Below are 14,273 nucleotides of genomic sequence, written 5' to 3'. Positions count from 1 at the left end.
ATAAAACGTAATAATAGTAGAGCTGATGCTAATATTAGAAGCAGCCAATAATATCTATGTCCATCAAACTGTGACTTCATAATTCAACAGTTTTAGGATTTAGTTATTGATTGGAAATATTTAGAGGTAAAATCACTTCAGTGAGCGACTTTTTATGTAAATGTTTTATATGTAATGTGTAGATGGACAAAAAACCTAAAATATTTAATGGCTTTAAAGTGAAACAAACGGGGAAAGTGCTGACATGTTGTTCTTTAGAGATTTTAATTTAAACATGACGTCATTAAATATTGGTTATCAAACATCAGTCAGGCTAGTTCAGACAATATATTCAAGCCATTACTGTTTTTATCTTTGGAGCGGTTTGTGTTCAGTCGTGATTTTTAACTGATTAATTTCCACTTCTGTCAGATTTTTAGTCCTGCTGATCAGTTTATCTGATGGATATTTATCATCCTGAACTCCGACTGATCCCAGAACCAGGAAGAAGACCTCGTTACAATCGACTGGATATTCTCTCTTTTCAGGAAATTTGTGCCTCAGCTAAAATAATCCGGTATCGCTGACAGTCCTTTTAATTTGCGGCGATGCTGCGTGCGTGTGTGTGTGCATGCTGATGGCGCATTTCATCGTAAGGAAATTGCCTTAGGAATGAAGCTAATCCATTCTTTCCAGATCCAAAGTGACCAGAATAGCAGAGAGGCTGTGGAGGTGCTTTCACACTGAAATTAATTCTGATTAGCTGCAGATTTCAGCTGAACGTCTCCATCTGCAGAGACACGAAACCAAGATATTTACAAGAAAGAGCTGGTTCAGAAGGTGCAACCAAACACACATGGCTGTTTATCAGTTTGTAAAACGTGTGAATAAAGTGAAGCTTATTTTGCAGGAGAGCCATTACCTCAGTCCAACGCTGCATGATATTTAGAAAGATGACAAGTTTGACTGTGAAGCAGGTAAAATAGGGAAAATATGATATTTTTACATTAACTCAGCAAAAAAAAAAAAAAAAAGATTTAAGAATAAAAACAGTAAAACAATTATTTAAAATTTAACAAATGTAACATTCATGATGTTTCTGTAGGTGGAAGTATTGAGTTTCTAACCACAGGAAATCCTCTGTCTCTGTTAAACCATCAAAAATATGAAGACGTAGATTATTATAAAAGATAATCAGGAATATCTTCGGTAATAAATCCGACCTGTTTTTAAAGGTTTCATTAAGTTGATCCAAACCAACTTTGGTAAATCATAAATTGAGCATATTTCAGGGGAAAGCCACAGAACCCGCCTGACAACACGAAGTAGGCTGAAATCAACCCGCTCCTCTTGAAGCCCAGATCCAGAGAGAACAGAAACAAAGTCATCCATCGACCTGGAAGGTTCCAGAACCAGAACCGCCTCTGAGGTTCTGGACTCCAGAGGACCACAGCAGAACCAGGATCCTCACCTGGACCGACCCACCAGAACCACTCCAACAGAACATCAACAACTCACCAGAAGAACCAGAACATCTGGAGTTCTGCAGGCTGAACTGCCTCAGCTAAGGTCAGAGGTCAAGATCCGACTGATCTTTTCACCTAAAAAATTAAATCTGTTCCCTGGAACTAAATCAGATCCGATAGTTTCCAATGAAAATGATGATAATGAAGTGATGGAAGCAGCCTGAGTCAGTGAACGCATCACATCCCAACCGACCACTCCTGGTCCGACTCCACGCCCAAACAGAACCGGTGTTCTGACTGTCAGTGCTACCTCGTCAGATTTTACAGTAGCACGGACAGATGGCTAAGTCTGTCTGTCGGTGCTACCCGTCCAAAGCTGCTACCGTCATGTTTACAATCAGAAAACTATAGCAGGTTGTTCATGTTAAATATATTGGATAACAATATTAGAGTGACTGAAGTGGAAGCTTAGCAGTTATGGTTAGCTTAGCATCGGAACAATTTCTATCCATGACGAAACCACAAGAAGATCACTTCCTTCATCTGAATATCTACCTGTTTAAAATGAAAAGCTGTAGATGTTTGCACTAATCCTTTACTAGAATATCCTACCTGTTAAAATATTTTAGATACAGAGGTTTGTAAGAATAAAACAGCATCAGACAGAGGAAACAGGTTTTATTGGAATTAAATTAAAGACAAATACAGATCAGTGTGACTCTTTTTTGTGCATTAATCTGCTGTATGACAGACTTTATGAAATTACCCCACAATGTGTCACTGAAATGATAGGATATGATTAATATACATTAATATTACACGGCTATTACAATCAATCCCACATAGTATCGCTAACTTCTATTTAGCAAAGTTTAGTAATAAAAAAGAGTGTAATTAAACTAAATATTTTAAAGTATTGGGACAAAATAGCCCAAAAAACAACATATTTTTGTCCTGATTAACCGCCAAATAATAACTTGTTTACAGTAATGACTTTGGAGACGGGAAACTAAAGTCATTTATAAATATATTTACAAGCTGCTGTCATGTAAAGTAAAAACATGAAGTAATACAGCAGCTTAGTGAAAGGCTTTTATAAAATAAATTAAATAAAACGTCAGCAGTATGTGACGTAGCATCGGTGTGACATCACCACAAGATAGGACGGATTTACAGGTAGCACAGATAAACAGAACACCTGGTCAGAACCGGGTCAGAAGCTGCAGCTCCACTAATGGCTGCTGCTGTTAGCTGTTAGCTTCCTGCTGACCGTGCTGTCGCTCTCAGCAACTTTATAATCCATCCAGAGATGGTGGCCATCTTTACTGCTGTAAACGCGGCATTGCGGCAGCCATCTTTACTGCAGCGGCCATCTTTACTGCTGTAAACGCGGCGCTGCTGGCGGACGGCTATGTTTGCTTTGGGGTCGGAAACCGTCCACACAGAAGTCTGACTGCGATCGCTTTTAATTATGAACAAACATGCAGAAAAACAATCAGATTTCAGCGAAAAACTGGAATTGACGAGTTATGGTGAGAACGTTGAATAAAACGCAACATGACGGGTCGACTGCAGAGGCTTGAAAAATCAGATCCATTTCAGTTCCACAGATCAGGGTTTTTGTGGGTCAACAGGTCAGAACTGGGCCATTTGGCCATGAAAAGAATTGGAGTTGCATTTTCTTGCTGTGTGAATGTGGCGTCAGTGTGATGAAGACGATGCTCAGGGTTCTTCGTCAGCTTGCTGAGTTTCTCTGGTTCTGGAGCTGCTGACCCAGCAGATGACAGAGGAACAGGCCGCTGACCTTTCACCTCTAAGAAGTTGGTGAGTTTTCTCTTTGTGGACCATCCACTCTGTTTGTGCCCTGTGGAAACGTTCAGCCGTCTTACTGCTGCTCACATTCCTGACATTTGAAGGAAATCGATGCCTGCTGCATTCGGAGGCTCCGGCTGCTGCAGCGCATGTTCCAAATGTCACTGAGTGGTCCGTTCTCCACCGCAGTCAGGTAAGAGAGTTCAGCCGATACGGGGTCCTCATGCAGGCTACTGACGTGTGTGTGTGTGGGATTCATTCAGGTGTGTTAATCCATTCATCCTGCTCGCAGTCCCCGGCCATCCTTCATGCTTCTCATCTCCAATCATCTCCATTCTCCTCCTCCATCCTCTGGCAGCCCAACCAATCCTCTGGACCGTCTTCAAAGGGCTTCATGCTTTTCTGAGCAATCAGGACATGGACACACACACACACACACACACACACACACACACACACACACACACACAGACTCCTGCAGCTCGTTCCACTTTGCATCATGCAGCCTTCGGAGGGCAGCAGAGTTTCACTCAGACTCTCTCCATGCTGAATGAACCAAACGTTTCCCTTCTCCTGTTCCCTCCGCTCCCTCCATTCCTTCTGCTCCCTCCGTTCCCTCCGCTCCCTCCGTTCCCTCCGCTCCCTCCGTTCCTTCTGTTCCCCCGTCCGTCTCCCCTGAACCCCTCCGCCCCGCTCCCTCCGGCCCGGTTAGCCTGAGATTGACAGATCTGCTCTGTCTGGTTATGAGACGTAATTAAAACTCACTTGGCTTCTTGATGGCATTTTCTGCCCCGATCAGTCGGCATTACTGGACCCGACGTTTTGTATCAGATTAGGTTATTCACTAAATCTAAACAAAGCTTAATGTTGTTACCAGACACACAGTTGGGACTTCATCACTAACAGTGTAAATATATACAGACAGACCTTTAGCTGCAGGAACGCAGCAGAAGTTGCAGCTTCATGGATGAGCTGAGCCGCCGTTGGCCCAGCGGAACCAGAACCCACCGAGTCGGTCGCTCCTTTCCCATTTGTCTCTGCGCGTCTTCCGGGTCAGAACAGCTGCAGAATTGACAGATAAAACGGTTTCATATCTTTGTTCTTGTTCTGTTGTTTCAACCTGCCAGACCTCTCAGGTTTCATGGTTCTGCATCCAGAACCAGAACCAAACCTGGAGAAGCAGCATTCAGCTTCTATGCATCATAAATCTGGAACAAACTTCTGGCAAACTGTAAAACAACCGAAACACTGAGTTCCTGTAAAGGGGCAGTAATATGTGTAGAATCATTTTATAGATCCAGTAACTGTGTTTCCTTCAGTTGCTATTAAAATACTTGATCAAATATGACTTAAAAGAAATATGAGCTCCTGCTGTTTCTGAAGCTCCGCCTCCAGGAAGTCGTCCCAACATGGCTCCTCTGTTAACCCTTTAATGTTTTTACCAGCGTTGCTCTGAGCAGCAGCTCAGCAGCTCCACCTGCTGTTTGCTAATTACTGCTGGCTAGTCTGAAGGAGCTGAGTGGGGAGGAGCTGCGCCTCGACGTCGGGTCTCAGTCCTCCAGGTGTTTAGCACAGCTGTGTGGTTGCCATGGAAACTAAAGGATTTCTCACACATGAAAGAATCAAAGCAAAACTCCAGGTTTGTTTCTGATGAGGGAAAAACTTTAGAACCAGACAGAAAGATAAAAAAAGGTCAAATTTACACAATACTGTCCCTTTAAGGTCGGATCCAAAAATAAGCATCAATTGTTCTAAAGGACTCAAAGTTTTAAATAATAAAACTGCCAGAACAGAACTGAATATTTTATTACAACTAAAAATTTGTATTTTCTGCAAAAACATGAACATTGTGAATATTTTTACTGAAAATTGCAAAGTCATTTGAAGTCAAATATCTTTGTTCTGAAGAACTGCAGAAATTAAAAAACATACAGAAACAACAAAATAAGGAAAAGGCCTGAAAACGAGTAGAAAAACTGTAGAAGAGAGAAAACTTTCAGTCAATCCAAAGATTCATGCAGAAATTAAAGCTTTAAAGTCAGTTTATCAGCTAACATGAGCTGAAGAGCTAAAGCTAGCTAGAATGCCAATGATAGCATTTAGCCTAGCACTAGCATGTCGACCTCCAGTAACATTCTCATGCAACGTGAAAAAAAATAAACGGAAATCTAATAAGCAAAGACATTTTTTTAAAAAGTGTAAAATAGTCTGCAATCTTTTTCAGAGTAAAACTTTCTGCTTATTAAATGATGAAGAATATAAACGGAAAGAAAAATGATTTTTAGCTCATCTAATGCAGAGCCGCTTATATTCTGAAATTAAAACATATTACAGATTATGTTGAATTAGGATTGCTCTAATTAAAATCTATGTCCAAAAACTGTAAATTTGACACAACAGCTGCTAAATTGAATCAGGTTTTCCAGTTTGACGTTCAAAGTCTCCAGTAGAAAAGTGATGATATTGTGAAGTTATTTTCCAAGTCTCCATTATTCAGCTGCTTTCACATAATTACCTGGTAAAACCTCACAGGTGTCATTCAGGAAAACTGAAACAAAAGGAAAATCAGTGGATTTATGCTCCATGTCGGAGCAGCAGCTTCTCTGACCAAATGGAAAACAATGCAGGCCAGAGCCAGTCTGGACCGGCCAGGTTCAGTTCTGCTCCCTCCTCTTCCTCACCCTTCATCCGGCGTCATGGCGAGTTCTGATCCGTGTAAAAACCATTGTTCCGGTTTCATCACAGGGGCAGAAGTATTCAACACTCCACTGGGATCAACACACATAAAACCGGAGTTTTCAGAAAAGAGCTCATGGTTTTTAACAGTTTTGGCAAATAATCTGAAAAGTGTGGCATGCCTTTTTTTGATACACCCAAAAAACACTTTATAAAAAAAGTTTTTTTTAATCCCTCTGCTTCAATTAAGCAAATTTATTGTCGTAAATCCATTTGCCGAATTTCATGGTCAGCTAGTTAAACGTCTGATTTCCTGTCTAATTGTTATATGGATATTGATCAGGTCTGGTTGTTAATCATTTTTCTTATTTTCCAGAATAATTGTGATTTTGCTCCTCCTTGTTTTTCTTTCCATTTCTTTTAGTTTGACGTTTCTTAGTTTTCTGCATTTTTCCTTCTCTTTTTATCTTCATAGTTTTCACATTTGATTGGTTGAATAAAATCTCTTCTTGCTTTATTCTTTTCTTTCAAGTGTTTTAATTGAATCTGCTTCTTTCAGTGTCTGTTCTTATTTTGAATCAAAGCTGAAACACTACAGATCTACAAAGTGTAATCTTTATTGTGTCATCATAATATCCAGTCATTTTGATTTTTTTAATACAGTTAGGATTTATAATATTAACTGGACCATGAAAATAGGATTTGTCAGTCATTATTTGAACATCATTTAAAACCATTTTAAATGGCGGCCATTTTGATAGCTGATTAATGAACCATAGCTTTCAAATTAGAATATTACATCAGACCAAATAAAAACATTTTAAAAAGAAAAATGCTAAAATGTTATTTTCAATCTGAGATTCTTCAGGACGTATATTTGTATAAAATGTATATTTGTATAAAACGTATATTTGTATAAAATGTATATTTGTATAAAACGTATATTTGTATAAAATGTATATTTGTATAAACGGACAGATTTGTTCCCCGGTTCTTCAGTTTGATTCAGGTTTTAGAAAGGAGAATGAGAATGAAAAGTTAAAAGTTTTTACCTGTTACAACATAAGGTGTTAAACAGACGCTGCTGCTTATTGCATGTAAAATACTTTCTGCTTCAAACTCTCCACATAACCCCACCTCATAAATCCTCCTATATGTCTCCCATTAACTCCTCCTGACGTGTTATAACCATTTAAATGCTAACTAATTAAAAAGTGTCACCTGATCTTGGGTGATTAAACCAGGCGCCTCATCAGAGCGTCTCTTTGTTTTCCTCTGCTTCTCTTCCCACAGTGCCTGACTTTGTGAACAACTCCATAAGCGATGCTGCATTTATCCAAGGTAATCCCTAAATCCTGTTTTTACCCACAGCTATTTGCTTTGAAAGGTGCAAACCAAGTCCAGCCAGCAGGAGTTTGTTGTGATTTACTGCAGCTCTGTTGCTGATGAGTTTCACACTCCGTCCTCTGGCTACTAAAACAAAACATGATGGAAAGTAAATGGTCCATGCGGCCCAGCTACCGGCTCCGGTCACCGACGCATCGTTTCCCATCAGGAACGTCAGTTAATATCCCAGTTCAGGGAGACGGACTTTAACTCATCATGTCTGTCACGCTTCACTTCCTGTATTTATCAAACCGGGACGGTGTGCAGCTTCAAAGCAGTTTGCATGTTTGTAAGATTAATAGAAATACATATTTAAGAAAGTTAGGCGATTTGTTGATGTTTTCGTTCTGGTGAAGCTGTCGGCTAACTGTTGACTGCAAGGCGGTAAAGTTTCATAATCACACAGGAAGTGATGTCAGCTGAGGCTGCGGCGTCCTTCCATCAGTTTTCATCAAAGCGAAGATGAGACGCCTCGTCCATCTGTCAGTCTCCGCTCAGACGGCGGCGTGTTCACGACGGCTTGATAAATGAAACCTGGTGAACATCAACTGTTCCTGATGGGAAAACATAAGACTAAAAGCTTTTATGCTGAATTTATTCCAGGATACTTTGCTTCTGTCAAACAGAATCATGTTTTAAAAAACTAAACTAAACGGTGTTTTAGTAATTTTGTTGTTAAATAAAAGTTATTGTAATTCTGCTCCTTAATGTGTTTTATGTGAGGGTCTGACTGAATGATTTGGTCCTTGTAGAAACAGAGACGCAGCATGGCGGAGATCAGCCTGAGGTTCTGTTCGGGTTCTGGAGTCCAGGCTGAATCTTCCTCTGGATAAAAACCTGCAGCCTTCATCTCTTGACCAGATGAATCCTCCTGGTTGGTGGATCTCCACTGAGCTTCAGAGCCAAAATGTAAAGAAGACAGAAACATGATGTTTGGGTTAATATCAGGTAAGCAGGTTTAGCAGCGTCTGGTTGAGGCTCGTGGTTTTATCGGATCAGTTCAGGTCCACAAGTTGGTCCAAAGTTTAAAGCTTTCATTCCTTTAATGTAAACCTTTTCTCTCTTCTGCTGCCGCCGTCACTGATCCCGTCGGTTGACCTCTGCTCCGATGAACTTCACCTTTCCTCAAACTCCTGAGCTCCGTTAAGCTTCCTCCAAACTGATCGGATCGCTCTGTGGCTCCGTCAGCAGCCGAGTTCATGGCTGCTGTGGCTCTGAGGAGGCAGCGTTCCTCCGCTTCTCTCCGTTCCTCGCTTCTCTCCGTTCCTCCGCTTCTCTCCGTTCCTCCGCTTCTCTCCGTTCCTCGCTTCTCTCCGTTCCTCCGCTTCTCTCCGTTCCTCGCTTCTCTCCGTTCCTCGCTTCTCTCCGTTCCTCGCTTCTCTCCGTTCCTCGCTTCTCTCCGTTCCTCGCTTCTCTCCGTTCCTCGCTTCTCTCCGTTCCTCGCTTCTCTCCGTTCCTCGCTTCTCTCCGTTCCTCCGCTTCTCTCCGTTCCTCGCTTCTCTCCGTTCCTCCGCTTCTCTCCGTTCCTCGCTTCTCTCCGTTCCTCGCTTCTCTCCGTTCCTCGCTTCTCTCCGTTCCTCCGCTTCTCTCCGTTCCTCGCTTCTCTCCGTTCCTCGCTTCTCTCCGTTCCTCCGCTTCTCTCCGTTCCTCGCTTCTCTCCGTTCCTCGCTTCTCTCCGTTCCTCCGCTTCTCTCCGTTCCTCCGCTTCTCTCCGTTCCTCCGCTTCTCTCCGTTCCTCGCTTCTCTCCGTTCCTCGCTTCTCTCCGTTCCTCGCTTCTCTCCGTTCCTCCGCTTCTCTCCGTTCCTCCGCTTCTCTCCGTTCCTCGCTTCTCTCCGTTCCTCGCTTCTCTCCGTTCCTCGCTTCTCTCCGTTCCTCCGCTTCTCTCCGTTCCCCGCTTCTCTCCGTTCCTCGCTTCTCTCCGTTCCTCGCTTCTCTCCGTTCCTCGCTTCTCTCCGTTCCTCCGCTTCTCTCCGTTCCTCGCTTCTCTCCGTTCCTCGCTTCTCTCCGTTCCTCGCTTCTCTCCGTTCCTCGCTTCTCTCCGTTCCTCGCTTCTCTCCGTTCCTCGCTTCTCTCCGTTCCTCCGCTTCTCTCCGTTCCTCGCTTCTCTCCGTTCCTCCGCTTCTCTCCGTTCCTCGCTTCTCTCCGTTCCTCGCTTCTCTCCGTTCCTCGCTTCTCTCCGTTCCTCGCTTCTCTCCGTTCCTCGCTTCTCTCCGTTCCTCCGCTTCTCTCCGTTCCTCCGCTTCTCTCCGTTCCTCGCTTCTCTCCGTTCCTCCGCTTCTCTCCGTTCCTCGCTTCTCTCCGTTCCTCGCTTCTCTCCGTTCCTCCGCTTCTCTCCGTTCCTCCGCTTCTCTCCGTTCCTCGCTTCTCTCCGTTCCTCGCTTCTCTCCGTTCCTCGCTTCTCTCCGTTCCTCCGCTTCTCTCCGTTCCTCGCTTCTCTCCGTTCCTCCGCTTCTCTCCGTTCCTCGCTTCTCTCCGTTCCTCCGCTTCTCTCCGTTCCTCGCTTCTCTCCGTTCCTCTTCATCACATCCAGGGAAGAGCAGATTTCTGCTCGCCTCCTTCAGCTCATCCTCATGAACATTTTTCCTGATTCTTCTCTTAACTTTTGCAGAATACTTTTAAACTTCTTTAAATTGTTTCTTCTAGTGATGGAAATCTGACTTTCTAAATAAAAAAATAATTACAAAAAAAAATAGTTTCTTCTAATCATAAACTTTTCTACACTAATGAAAATATTTATATTTATATAAATATTTAGCTCCAAACTAAATATTTAATATTAATTAAATATTAATTTGAATATGTGACATTTTTAAATGAATGAATAATATGGTGATAATTTGACTGAAAAATGAACCCACATGTTTTATCTTACAACTAAATACATCATTATTGCTGTTAATTTGTGTAATTTTACCACAGGCCTCCAGTCGCCTCAATGTTTTTACTGTCATCTTCATAACCTAAACTGCTTGGAGATCATTTTCTTTGGAAAAATTTCCCAGAATCCCATCAAAGTGTCTCTGTGCTCAGGATGACATTATAGCTGAAGTCTGTAAAAAGCTGCTGCAGCTCAGACTCGTTTAGACAAACTGATCAGTTTCAGATATTAGAAAATCCTTTTTACAGCAAAACAATTCAAAAGCACGTCTCTGTCCATGTGGCTGCGATCTGGGCTGATCAGGTGGGAAGAGAGAGCAACGCCTCCTCCAGCGACTGGGAGCTCAGTTTAGTTTCTCATGGAGCCGAAAGAAAACCATAAGGAAGCTGAAAGTACACAAATCAGAATGAAAAAGAGCAGAGAATGTAATTCAGAAATGAATCTTGATGAGGAGGAGCTGAACAGGCAGGAAGTCGTCGCTCTGCAGCCGGTGAACAGTTCACTGCTGCAAACGTTTCTGTCCCAGTGAGGAATTAAATGTGATAAATTTGATGTCTGGGTTTATGAATACTTGAGACCACATCTAAAAAAGCTTACACTATAACTGTTTTAATATTTCAAACACCAAATATGCTTTAATATGCATTAATAAACACTGTGGATATCGTTTTAGCACGACTGCAGGAGCTGAAATACCCACAGGTAGGTCACAGATTCACAAGCTGCATTTTCTTTAAATACTTTAGATATACTCTGAGAAAATTGGCGGATTAAAATCAGAGTTACGTTAATAATCCAAACTGAACCGCCCCACTGTGTATTAAAACCAGAACTCTGCACTGTTTGCTTCTCCTGAGAAAGCTTAGAAAAATAATGAGGATTGAAAATAATTAAAGAAAGAAAGAAAAACCTCCATCACTTTATGAAAAACTAGTTTTCTTATTTAAAGTAGAAATAAGGTGTGAGGAAGCAGCTGAGAACTTCCTGCCGTCGGGTGCAGATCCTGGGATCCAGAACATCATAAACAACATTTGTTGACATGAATGTTGATCATGTTTGGCCTTTTGAAAAGATAATTTCCCTTGATTTAAAACAGCAACAGGTTGAGTAATTATTTAGTGAGTGATTAACGGCTGATTTATTTCTGCATAAAGGAGGAAATTATGGAAATGAATGCTAATAGAAAACTGAAGGACAGACTCACTCTGTTCATATTTAACAAGGGAAAATAAGCAACAGAAGATGAAACTAACCAGGTTTGGATGATAATCTGTCAGCTGGCTCTTAAATCCACAAAGCTCTCAGGTCAAAGTACCAGCAGGTTCTGATGTGGTCGGGTCCACTTCACAGCGGATGAACTCCCAAAACAAACTTCCTCAACACTTATTTTTCCATTCAGTTCATTTCTACAGCGCCATTTAAGAGGAACTTTACAGAAAACAATCACTTCAGTTCAAACATTCATTCCAGAAGATTCTAGTTATTAATCTGAGTATTAAGGTCAGATTAAGCACTGAAGTAAATTACACTACACACAATGTAAAGTAGATTATTGTGATCATTATTTTTACCTTTAATTAGACAAAATAATGATTAATAAAATAATTCAATGGTAGGTTTTGGTTTTCAGGCAAACAAAAAGCAGCATTTTACCAACTGTACAATGACTCTGCACATACAGTGTGAACCACCAGTAATATAAGCCACTGTGGTTAAAAACAGAAAACTACCTAATGGCTGCAGCCTGGAGTCCAACCTACATTCACAGCGCAAAATATTAAAGAAAAACTCAGTACCTTGAGTAATCTTGATTTCCCACAGATTAATCCGGGCTGGACCTCACCCCGTGGTCCAGACAGACCTCTGGAGAAGAAACTGCAGGTCAGGACGGTACCGTTGTCTGCTCTCCACGTCCACATCCACAGCTCCACGTTTCCCACGGAGCCAGAGGCTCTCTGAGCGACGCGGGCCTCGGAGGGCCCATCTGGGGTCCGACTGGGGTCCAGTCCGGTAACGACCTTCTACAGCTTCCCCAGTTTTACTTTGGCAGCTAACAGAAGTCCTTATTAGCAGCAGCTAGGCTAGCTTCACCATAACTCTCCAGGAAATAAGCGCACAGCTTCAGGCCCAAACTCTGCCGTGTCCTGCTAACGTGCTTATTAACTTGCTAACTTGCTTCTCCTGACTAGTCTGAGTTTAATCACTTAAAACCAGCTACCTGCTCCTCTGCTAGCTCCTCTCACGCCCAACCAAACTGTCTTTTCTTGGCAGGACTTCGCTGTAACAAACAGGCCGCAGGGGGCCTCCTGCCGTTTGGAAATGGGACCATTGCACTCCGGAAGCGAAGGGGGCGCTGTTTCCTACATCACCTGCGATCTCCCGGGTATATATTTTTTTTAAATCTGTGATATTCATTTTTAGGAAGGAGTTTCACTCTCAGCATATATTTAAACTAGTCTCTTTTATTTACTTGCAAATGCAAATCTGCATCATTCAGCTCTTCAGGTAACAAGCCATGTGTTTGGTCTGAAAGCTGCAGGATGAACATGGCCGGTTTTCGCTGCATAGCAGCGAAGCACGGAGGTGGAAGTGTCAGGCTGTGTGGATGGCGAGACCAAATGTGAAGTAAACTAAACATCTTCCTATAGAACACAGGGTGTCCTAACTTTCCCCTCATTTAAAAGACAAATCTTTAATATCCATCTATCTATGATGTGATTTATCTCCCAGTCATTTTTTCGCTCAGTGAATCCGTTTCTTGGAATCCGTTTGCTCATTATTTCACCGTCATGCTGTGGGATCTGTCGCATTTGGACCAGAAAATCATTCCATCAAAGATTAAAGAGTTGTTAGATGATGACAACAACAACAGAAATATGATTAAATATCAAACAGGCTGAGTTTGTGGCCAAATCGCAGAGGGAGTGTTTAAATCGGAGACTTTAGCGTCGTTAGTTTCAGGTCAGATTGTCTGACATCCTGAGTTTTAGAAAACAAGAAGATCTCTCAGAACAGAACTGTTAGAGAAACATGATAATCCTGCATTACAGCTGCTACAAGCTGAAATATTTAGTCAAGAGGATTAAATAAAGGTCTAAATTAGGAGATTTTAAATGCAGATGCTGTTCTGATGTTTGACTTTAGTCTGCAGCAGGTGGAAACACGAAACAGAAAACCTGCTGCAGGTTCTCAGGGTGTTAATCAGGTTAAATCAAGACGGCTGGACTTTCACTGCAGCAAAGATTGGAAACAGACATGAACATTAGTCAGCATCAGGTAAAGATGTAAATATACCAGAGTTAAGAACAAGGCAAGTTAAATTCCACAACAAGATAATGAAGAAAAGCTCAGAAAATATTTTGACTCTGCAGACAAACAGTTTGGATGTTAATATGAGAAATAATCTCCAGACTGTTTCCATAAAGCGAGTGGAAGCTGTTATTAGAGGAAATGTGTGATGAGTCATTAACCGTCAGATTGAGATCATTTTGTGTTTCTGCTTTGTCTTTGCAGCTGCAGCATTCAAAATGGCTCTTTAAACAAACACTGGCTATTAAATAATTACATGCAAATTGGCCAACAAATAACATGATTAATCCATGGATGGGTTAAATGGAGCCGTTTCAGGACGTCTGAGGTCCGTCGATAGCAGGAACAATTGGCTCTGGTGACGGATTGATAATGGCTTCAGCTGAGAGCTTCATTACCGACCGGCTCTTTCTGCTCTTAATACTGACGAGCTAATTGAAGAGCTTTCAAACTCTAAACTTCCTAAATCATCTCCCTAATCATTTACACAAACCACTCTGCTGGGAAAGTTCAGGCACAACTTCTAACTGGTAATACTGGTGTTACTGGTCTCATAAGCTGCTTAATCAGACTGGAAATATTACTTGGTGATCTCAGCAGTTTATAAAATGATTTTAATCTGTAGCGGCTAACTTGGTGTCTGCCTGCTGGCGCTCTGAGGACGGATCCCGACGCTCCGGCTGTTTCTGCAACATCTGCACCTTTCAGTTCTCGTCTGTGGATCAGTGATCACACAACCAGCCAACTTCTGAAATCCTTCTGTTTC

At 42.0% G+C, this 14,273-nt stretch overlaps 1 long non-coding RNA gene across 1 annotated transcript in view; it reads right to left on the bottom strand.

Annotated features, from left to right (window-relative positions):
• LOC114153501 (uncharacterized) overlaps positions 1 to 14,273 on the bottom strand; it is a 26,463-nt gene extending 12,190 nt beyond the window's left edge. The window contains exons 1-2 of the long non-coding RNA XR_003597337.1: positions 11,995 to 14,273; positions 4,185 to 4,319 (exon numbers count right to left, since the gene is read on the bottom strand). This is a non-coding gene — a long non-coding RNA (uncharacterized LOC114153501). The remainder of the gene's footprint in view (positions 1 to 4,184; positions 4,320 to 11,994) is intronic.

Source organism: Xiphophorus couchianus, chromosome 2, assembly GCF_001444195.1.
Source record: "Xiphophorus couchianus chromosome 2, X_couchianus-1.0, whole genome shotgun sequence".
In the NCBI taxonomy this organism is placed as follows: Eukaryota; Metazoa; Chordata; class Actinopteri; order Cyprinodontiformes; family Poeciliidae; genus Xiphophorus; species Xiphophorus couchianus.
The sequence above is the reverse complement of the archived record's forward strand: the minus strand, read 5'-3'. Positions and strand labels throughout refer to the sequence as shown.